The sequence below is a fragment of the Pipistrellus hanaki genome (genome assembly GCF_964339955.1).
Source record: "Pipistrellus hanaki genome assembly, chromosome: 3".
In the NCBI taxonomy this organism is placed as follows: Eukaryota; Metazoa; Chordata; class Mammalia; order Chiroptera; family Vespertilionidae; genus Pipistrellus; species Pipistrellus hanaki.
The window spans coordinates 43,612,387-43,622,142 of NC_140505.1; the positions used below are offsets into that span (position 1 = coordinate 43,612,387).

At 37.4% G+C, this 9,756-nt stretch overlaps 1 pseudogene across 1 annotated transcript in view; it reads left to right on the forward strand.

Moving 5' to 3' along the window:
• Positions 1–2,312: 2,312 nt before the first annotated feature.
• The window catches only part of LOC311619634 (jun dimerization protein 2-like), an 8,169-nt pseudogene continuing 725 nt past the window's right edge, over positions 2,313–9,756 (forward strand). The window contains exon 1 of the transcript in view: positions 2,313–2,414. The product of the transcript in view is annotated as a jun dimerization protein 2-like (transcript). The remainder of the gene's footprint in view (positions 2,415–9,756) is intronic.

Here is a 9,756-nt window from a genome sequence, read left to right on the forward strand (position 1 = left end):
ATATGTATTGTACACGTGTGAGTCAACTTAGCCTTTTGTATATATAGAATAAAATTGCTTAATTAGACATGCTTTCTGATTTAGCTAAACTTTTCCCAGCCCAGTGAAGCACCCCAACTTCTCTTTCAAGTAATTGTGAGCAACACAGCAGTAAATATCAACACAAAGCAGATTATTATTGCAAATCACAGAGGCAGAACAAAGGGTAAAATATTTAACTGCAGCAGTGTTTGACTATATTCTGCACAGTGAGAAAACCTGAAGTCATTTTCAAGGTCCACCATTTATTCTTTTCAGTCAGGTGTAGTTTCTAAGCTTTCTATCTCCCCTTTTTCTGGCTAATGAAAAGAAAATAGGATTCCACCGAGTCTCTCATCTACCTACTCCAGGACTTCTGTGAGGATCAAATGAGATGAGGCATGGGAAAATGCTTTACAGACATTTGGTTCAAGTGTCAAATGTTTCTGGCTATAAAGTTAGTTGAGTTCCTGGGCTGAAGAAACTCTAAGGAGACTAGTGCTAGGGAGAAGAAACCGGGTATTGCTATGTGACATTATTTCCCTGCATCCACAGCCACTGTTTCCAGGCTGGGCTGGGCTGTGGGCTCCATTCTGTGCCATGGGATCTTGGCAGCATTAGCTGCGATTTGGTGGGCTGTCACTCTGGGGTGGTGGCAGGGCTTGTGTCCCCCTTGGGGGAAGCCAAATGGTGCTTTGTGGGCACCAGGTCCACAGTGACATTTGTCTGTGTGTGTCATGGCAGCTCCTGAATTGAGTATCTTCCCCCTGGTGTTCAGTGTGCATCATAGTGACAGTTGGAAGGTGGGAAGGACACTTAGCATATTATCCTTTTACATATATAGATTGTATTGTGCTGCTCATTGTGTATCAATTTAAAATATGTTTTACAACATAAGCCTACTAAGAGTGAAGGATTAAGGTAAGCAGGAAAAAAATTTATTTAAATGATATTTTTATACAATATCTGGGATAATCAAGTGGCCAAGAAGAATTACAAATAAGATAATTATATAAGTTATTTAGAAAATATGTAGAACAGAATTTAAGTACTTTAACTTAGTTTCACATAGTTTTTATTATTATTTGGTCATTATCTTAATCAGTAACTGACAAATTTAACATTAATTAGTCCTCATACAAAAACACAGGAACAAATAATTATCAAAAAGGCTAAGAAAATTGAATATCTGGCTTCATATTTACAAGTGTGAATTAGATGATTTGGTACTAATGTTCTCCTTGGATTCTGGCTCAGGATTGAAAATGCCAGCAGGCATTTATCCATTTGGCCTGGGTTGCTTGCTGCACTTTAAATTCCTTCACTTAACAGGAATCTTTAATATTCTCTACACTAACTCCAATTATTTACATTCTGAAACAATGGAAATACTGATATGCTCCACTATTCTACTGGATATTAATTCATTACACTTGTTATACATGTATTTCTCTAAAGAATTTTAAGGAAACAAAAAAAAATGAATTAATATATTTTTTAAACAAAATTTTTAAATTAAAAAAATCTATTTTTTTATTAGAAAATTGTATTCATGTGACTACTTTTGATTCATTGTCTACTTTTATCAAGGTCAAATATGATTTGTAATAATCGATGACTAATCATTCTAGCAATAGATTATGTTGAATAACTACAGTTAAATCCTTTTAAAATGGTTTTATATTTCTTCTAGAGGCCCGGCATATGAAATCGTGTGCTGTTAGGGTCCCTAGGCCTAGCCTGCTATCAGGGCCACGTTCTACCCATTTGCCAGTTCCCAGTTCTGCCCCACCACTGCCACCAATTGATTGGAGCCTGAGGGCTGAAGGAGGGACCAAGAGGTTTGCTTTCCACCTGTTCATTAGTGCCTGCTGCATCACTCATCCCCTGTTAGCCATCCATCCCCTGATCAATTGGAAACTGAGGGCCAGGGGAGGTACCAAGAGGTCTGCCTTCCATCCACTCGCCAGCTGCTGCTGCAATCAATTGATCAGAGCCTGGCTACCCTGATCGGGGTGTTGGAGGCAATGCAGCCCAGATCAGGCCAGTTTGCTATCTGCAGAGGGTGTCATAACAACTGGTTATTAGGTTGTTATGGTCATGATGGCATTACAGTCTCTGGCTTTTTATATATAAATATTATTAAACAGAATTTTTTTTTAAAGATGTGTTCCCCCCTTGATTTTTCACTGGTTGGTTTCTAACAGAGATTTCCACCTAATAATCTCTGCTTTCCCCCAGAACCACCACACTTAGCTTTCAAGCGTTTTCTTTGAGCGATTCAGATTAGCTCGATGACACTGACATTTGGGCAGTTTTCACACGAGTTCCTCAGGACACCAGACACATTCTGTGTGAGGTTATTCCTCACTGCTGTGGTTTCCAGGCCTTGTCAGGTGCGTGTCCCTCTCTTTCACACATGTCTCAAGAAACACATACCCAGACACTCATAGACCAACAGGTTTAATGTTATATTGCAGTTTCCAATGATGCGAAATACAGCTGCAATTGTGTTTCAAGGAGAAGCCTGTGACTGTGACGAGGGCAATCACTGCAGCACTGCCCTGCCCTGGGCCCATCGCAGCCTCAGTAGACATTCTTCCATTGTGGGGAGGTCCTGGCTCCACGTCTAATTACTCTGTATTGTCCACTTCATTACACTTCAGTGTGCAAGACTTCCTTTCTCCTCAAACGCCTCTCTGCTCAACGCTCTGCAGCATGGTCTGTGCTCTTTGGCCTGTCCTTTATCATGGGATTTGTCCATTCACTCATGAAAGTAACTCCCCAAGCAACAGAAATATTCACTCTACTGACCTGGTGCTGTGGTATGTTAAAAGGCACAAGGACATTGTGGCTTCATTTTTTTTCTTTTCCTGAATCCCATGAGGTGCACATGATGTTAAAGTGATGCAGCACAGATATCAAAATTACTTTTTCAGAATTATCGTCTTGGGATGGTTAGGCTGGGATTTCTTAATTCTTCACTATCTGGATCTTCACCATTGGCCTTTAGAGGCTTACTTTTCACAGTGACTTGTCTAATAAGTGCTGCCACAGGTAGTTGAAGTATGTCAATATAGATCAGACACGTACCCCTCTAATGTTTGGTCTCACATTAGCCATTAGCCCAGTGTGCAAAATAGAAAGGCATTTTCAAGTATTTAACCATACGTTTTCACATCCATCATAATCGATAAAGAAAATATTCTTTCTGACTCTGGTATCAAATTATAAATAAATCCTGATGTCATAAAGAACAATTGAGAAGCTGTTTGCTGCCTGGGATTTGTAGAGAAACGATGGTTTTGAAATTTGGAATTTCCCCATTGGCTTTTCTGGCATTTCCTCATATCCAGCAAATGGAATCTTGTGCTCTTTGATTCCTGGCAGAGCACAGTGGCTTCAGTTTTTCTTCAAAGGGAAAATTGTGTTCTTGACCCAGTATTCAATTTGGCAACTTTAATCTTGAGGCTCTTAAAATTTAAAGGAGGGTTAATAAAGAATCTGTTCCACTTGCTAAACAGCTAAGGTCAATTTTGTAATAAAGTAGATTATAATGCTCCTACACTGTGGGGAAGTGTGCTGTTTATATATTATACATTATAAATACACCTGAAGCATCAAAGAGCAAGGCCACCAAAACTCGGCTCTTGAGGTGAAGTCACTACTGCTGTAACGTCATCCTCAGGAAGATCTCAAGTTTAGGGGCTTGCTGGTTTTTAAATAATAAACAGACTGAGCTTCTGTTACTAAAGAAAAACTTCACACTAACTATAGTTTATAAAATTTCAATTATAGCCATTAATTAACCTAAAACCTTAGGGCATAAAGAACTGAACCACAAAAGGGTTTTGTGCCAGCATCTGCCTTTCAGACCCCACTGCAGAGCATAGATTATCAAAACTTGTCCAGTTCAAAGGCCTATCACCACCACTCACTAGACCACTCAGGCACTTGGGAATGAGGGGCCCAGTCAATTCTGTAAGCCTCCTCTTCCTCACAAGGTCATTGTTGTTTATCATGGCTTTGGACAACACAGCCAGGGCCTCCGCTGGGTAAAGTGGTAGTCAAGTTTAAGAAGCATTGTGTTTGCCCTGGCTGATTTGGCTCAGTGGATAGAGCATCGGTCTGGAGACTGAATGGTCCCAGGTTCTATTCCAGACAAGGGTACATGGCCAAGTTGTGAACTCAATCCCCAGTGGGGGGAGGCATGCAGGAAGCAGCCAATCAATGATTCTCTCTCATCATTGATGTTTCTATTTCTCTCTCCATCTCCCTTTTTTTTTTTTTATTAAAGCATTATGTTTTATTCCAACATGCTCACAATCTCCATTTGTAGTCCAGGGGCTGACTCTTTGGTCAAGAAACAACAATAGTCACCACTCCATTTGTGCATGGCCAAATCTATTAATTAATTAATTAATTTAATCTTTATTGTTGAATGCATTACAAATATTCCCCCCACCCCCCATTGACCCCTTCTAGCCCACCCCTGCTCCCACTCACAGACTTTTCCACCTTATTGTCTAATTCTTTAAAACACATTTTTGTTAAATAAGAGAATGAAGGCCATATACAGAGGAATATGAGTGCAATTAGCACATAATTTATATTATGAAGTTTGTCAGATTACAGCATCCTTCCATTATTTAAGAGGCTTGTTACACAGCTGGGGAAAGCAAGCAGTCATAAATTTCAGGAAACAAGCTTCCATGAAAGCCATGTCTTGTATCTTTCCTATGTTTGTATAATCACAGCATATCATATTATAATTACAAATGCAATAATGGATTGGAAGGTAACTGCATTGATTCATTTCTTTAGGTACTCAATCATTTATTCCCCTTATGATAGCAACTGCTTTTTAGAATTTCAACAATACTGCTCCCAGAATAAAAACAGGAATTAATGCAGAGCATATAGGTTTTGCAGAAACATAAATTATCATTAAAGATTAGATGATTTATATATCTTTCCATTCTAGAGCTCTGTCATATTTACCCTTAATTTTGAAGACCCTAGGACTCTACCTAGCCATGATTCATTAACACAGTTTTATATCAAGTCCAATAAATCACTTTAAGTTCAAGCAAGGCCTTGAATAATATGTTTTACCATGAAACTCTATAAATCATGTTCTGAATGGAGGGCTCTTATCCTTGTTAACAAAAACAGGCAAGGCAGAGCTTAGTTTATTTTCAAAAGGACAACCCTACATTTCTCCCAATTACAGACCGTTTCCTTTGTTGGATATGTTTTCAAAAATAACTTCACTCTCTCTTTCATTAAAAACTAAATGCATATCTCTAATAGCTGATATGGAGGCAAGGTATCTTTCAGAATAGTTCCCTCTTAAACATTATTTTCTGTTTTTCAAAAAATGCAAGGAAGTACATTTGAACAATTCAATTTTTATGCATCATCATATCTGTGGATATATAACCAGGCTATTATTGTATATTCTGTTATTTTTGGAGATGAACACCTACTGAAACACATTTAAATATATAGACAATGATATAGAAAAACATGATAGCAATTTAACCAGAAACTAAGATATTCTGTAAAATATATTAGGAAATATGCATGTGTTCTCACATGTGTGTATGTGTAAACACATATATTTAGAAATATATTTAACTAGAGGCCTGATGCACAAAATGTATGGAAGGGGCTGGCCCTTTGCAACCCCAGCTTCTTAGAAGTCATCCAGAAGGACGTCTGGAAGGTAGTTCAGCTGTCCAGTCTAATGAGCAATTGCACTTTTATTATAGATGATAATTTAACATGCTTTTTTGTCTTATACAAGTGCAACTAAACTACTGATGATTTGAATGCCTATTTACATGAGTCATTACAAGGAACACAGGTTTCTTAAATCATTCCTTCCACCATATTCCATTCCTCCTTGTAATTCTATATCAACTTTTCTAATCCCACGTTCTATCCCTCTCCAGCCCCTGAAATCTTCCCAATGTACCCTCTAGAAATGATCACTATTTGACACATATCTTTTTATGCTTTCCAATGCTTCTTCCCTCTTCACTCTAACTGAAACCAGGATTCCCCCTAATATGCTGCATCCCTGGCAGATATCTCATGTGATAACTGGTTTATCGCAACTGGATTTCTTCTTACAACATCTAAATCATTCAATCTCCTTTTCTCTAAAAACACACAGCACTGAGTATCTTAAGAATTTACTAGGAAATACTCCCTCTAATTACTTCAAGAATTTAGCTCTTGGCTCACCATTGTTATTTGCAAGAGTTAGTCCTAATATAATTATTGGTGAATTTAATAATCACTTAATTCTTTCTTGCAATATCATGGCATCCTACCCATTAATCTCTTTTCTGTGAATATTGTTGTCTATTTAATCAAAGCATTGATTTTTCCATGGCCATTGCCATCTTTCTAGTTCTTGTCATTTTCTGAAAAATCAACTCCTCCATAATCATAATTTCAAGCATTGATTCACTAGTGTCAATTTATTTCAGTGCTACACATAATTTAATATCCTGTGACTTCACTAAAACCTTAAATTGTACTTTTGTCCAATGTATTTTATACCCCTTATACTAGTTTGCTAGGGGTGCCATAAAAAGATACTACAGACTGATGGTTTAAAAAAAACAAAACCCAGAAATTTATTTTCTCACAGTTCTGGAGGTAAGAAATCTAAGATCAAGGGGTTTGTAGGGTTGATTCCTTCAAGAAACTGAAAGGAAAAGATCTGTTCCAAGCTTCTTCCTTGGTTTGCAGATGGTCATGCCCTGCCTATGACTTCACATCATCTTTTCTGTTTGTGTATCTATGTCCAGATTGCCTCTTCTTCTTAGGATACTAGTCATAAAAACCTGGTCACCCTCTGAGATTCTGAAGGATAAAACTTCAACATATGCATTTGGGTAGGTGGGGTGCACAATTTAGCCATTAAAACCCTCATTACCTCCCATCCTTCCTTCCTATTTTAGATTCTAGTGAGTTTTAATTATAATTCGTTGTCTACTCTCCTTTACTCTTTTTCCATTACTCATACAAGCCTAGCCAAGCTTAATGTTTGCTAAATTCACACTTCACCTACTAGGTACCAATGACATAAAAGCAATAGGATGGAAAAACACACCCCACAAACTTGCTGACCAGTCTCACTTTAAAAATATGGACCACTTACCCCTAACTGGCCCCTTCTCTATAATGTATTACTATACAGAACACGGACAGACTTTCTCAGAATAGTGATTATCATTCTTATATGTCCATTAAAATCACCTGGGACTTTTTTTAAATTGTGATGCAAAGACACATTCCAGAGCAATTAATTCAGAGTTGTATAGTTGCACAATTCTGCTTTTTTAAAGCTTCACAATGGTTTCACTGTGCAGCCAAGTTTGAGAACTACTAATCTAGGCCAAGTACACTCTTAGATTAATATTTCATATCTTCTCTACTCTCTTTAAATTTTCAACAGCTCTTCCTTCCTCTCCATATCTAGAAGCAACCATTGGGGAAATTCCATAGTCATCTCTCCATGTGAACCCACTTATTAATCCTTATCTATCCTTGTCTTTCTTTCTAAGGATACCACTGGTGTTTTTCCTTAAACCATCTCTTCCAACTACCCCCAATATTCATCTGACTGACAACCCAGCATTTTTTTTTTCACTCTAGAAATTTTCTTCTCTCTGCATCATCAGTTTTCTACCTCTTCATAATAATTTCTATCAGCATATGAACAATGTAGAAATGTATCCCTTCTCAAAACCAAACCAAACCAACAAACAGATATTTGCTCTTGACTATGCATCTGTCCTCAAATTCAGTTCCTTTGACTTTTCTGTACATTGACACACCAGCCTTATTGTTCCTTCAACATGCCACGCATGCTCTCATCTCAGGACCTTCCATTTGCTACTTATGCCACCTGGAGTGCTCTTTCCACAGATGTCCTCATGGCATGCTGTTACAATTCTTTCATATGTCTGCTCGAATGACTAAACTATAACCCTGTTTCCCCTGTTTGTGTTATGTTTCTCTATGGTAGCAATTTTCAACTTTTTTTTTCATCTCCTACAGCATGTCAAAAATATTTTTTTGACAATCTTAAAAACAGTATGTACAAAGTTGATCCATTCACACTGGATGGCTGTCATTTTTATATTTGAAAATCTAATGGAACAGTGACCAGTGCCTTTGACTAAACAGTAATGCATTGCATGTCTTAAACAGTCTTGCAGCACTCCAGTCGGAAATCATTGCTCTATAGTAATTTTTTAAAATATATTTTACTGATCTTACACAGAGAGGAATTGAGAGGGATAGAGAGTTAGAAATGTCGATGAGAGAGAAACATCGACCAGCTGCCTCCTGCACACCCCCTACTGGGGATGTGCCCGCAACCAATGTACATGCCCTTGACCGGAATCGAACCTGGGACCCTTGAGTCTGCAGGCCGACACTCTATCACTGAGCCAAACTGGCTTCAGCTCTATAGTAATTTTTGCCATGGAACATAGCCTATTCTTTGCATCAATTTTGGATGTACTTCTAATTTTTTTTTTTTTTTACCTTTAGATTCTTAGCAACTACCACTTCCCCTGCTGCCTCTTTTGTCCATGTCACTATCATATTTTGTAACAGTTTCTAATTGCCGTCCTTGTGTGTTTGTTCTTCTTCTCTTTTCAGCCAGTTCACAACTTAGCCATGAAGGTGTCTTTAAATTATAAGTTACATTATATTTCTGGTTAGTAACTAGCCACAGTCTTCCATCTATCCCTAAGTCTACAAGTCTCTGAAACACCCTCATCTTTTGCTTTTTCATTGTGGTCTTTGAGTTTTTGAAACTGCAGTGAGGTCTTGTTTTATTAAGTCAGGGCAATCTATTTAGTTATAACTTTATTTGCTCTGTAATAAAATTTGTCCTAGGATGTTCTTTTATTTCTTTCTATTCTTCTACTTTTCTCTTTTTTTTTTTCTTATAGTATCTTTGTAAAGCTCCTATATGTTTTTAAAAAAATCATTATTTATCCTGAAATGTCACTTGTGAAAACAATCATACTAGCTTTATCATATGAGCTTCTCTGCAATGGACACTACCTTCTCTTAAAGAGTTATTTATTTTCAAGTATTTCCTATTTTAATTAAATGTAGAACTTGGATTTCTTCTTTGTCTTCTCTCTGATGTATTCACATGTTTTATGAGAAGACAGAGAAGAAACCAACATCTTTACTAAATCATTTAAAATATAAAATTTCAAAAATGACAAGGAAGTGGCTTCTTGATGGGGAAATTTTTTTTTTCATAAAAAAGTAAATTCTGTAAGTTTCAGCTCGAGTTTTCTCATGCCTTTTTTCACCAACATTTTCACATTTAATAGCATAAAAGTGTTTTCTGTTTATTTGCATATGAGTTATTATGCTAATGCTTCTAAATATAGCATTGAAGTTGCATTTTACTTATGCTCCTTAATGATTCAGGTAGAGAGAGAGGCACATAGATTTTAAATCTAAAAGCCAGATTTTCCTTTCTTTCTAAGAGGAGACTGAGCTCTGCATCAGTTTTAGGATATCTATACTAATAAAAGGGTAATATATTAATTAGACTGGAGGTCTTTCAGATGTCATTCAGGAAGTCCTTCTAAGTCGCCATGGTGTGGGCGAGGCAGAAGCAGTAAGGGGCGATCAGGCAAGTAGGCAGGCCAGCGGTCAGGGGCAATCAGGTAGGCAGGTGAGTGG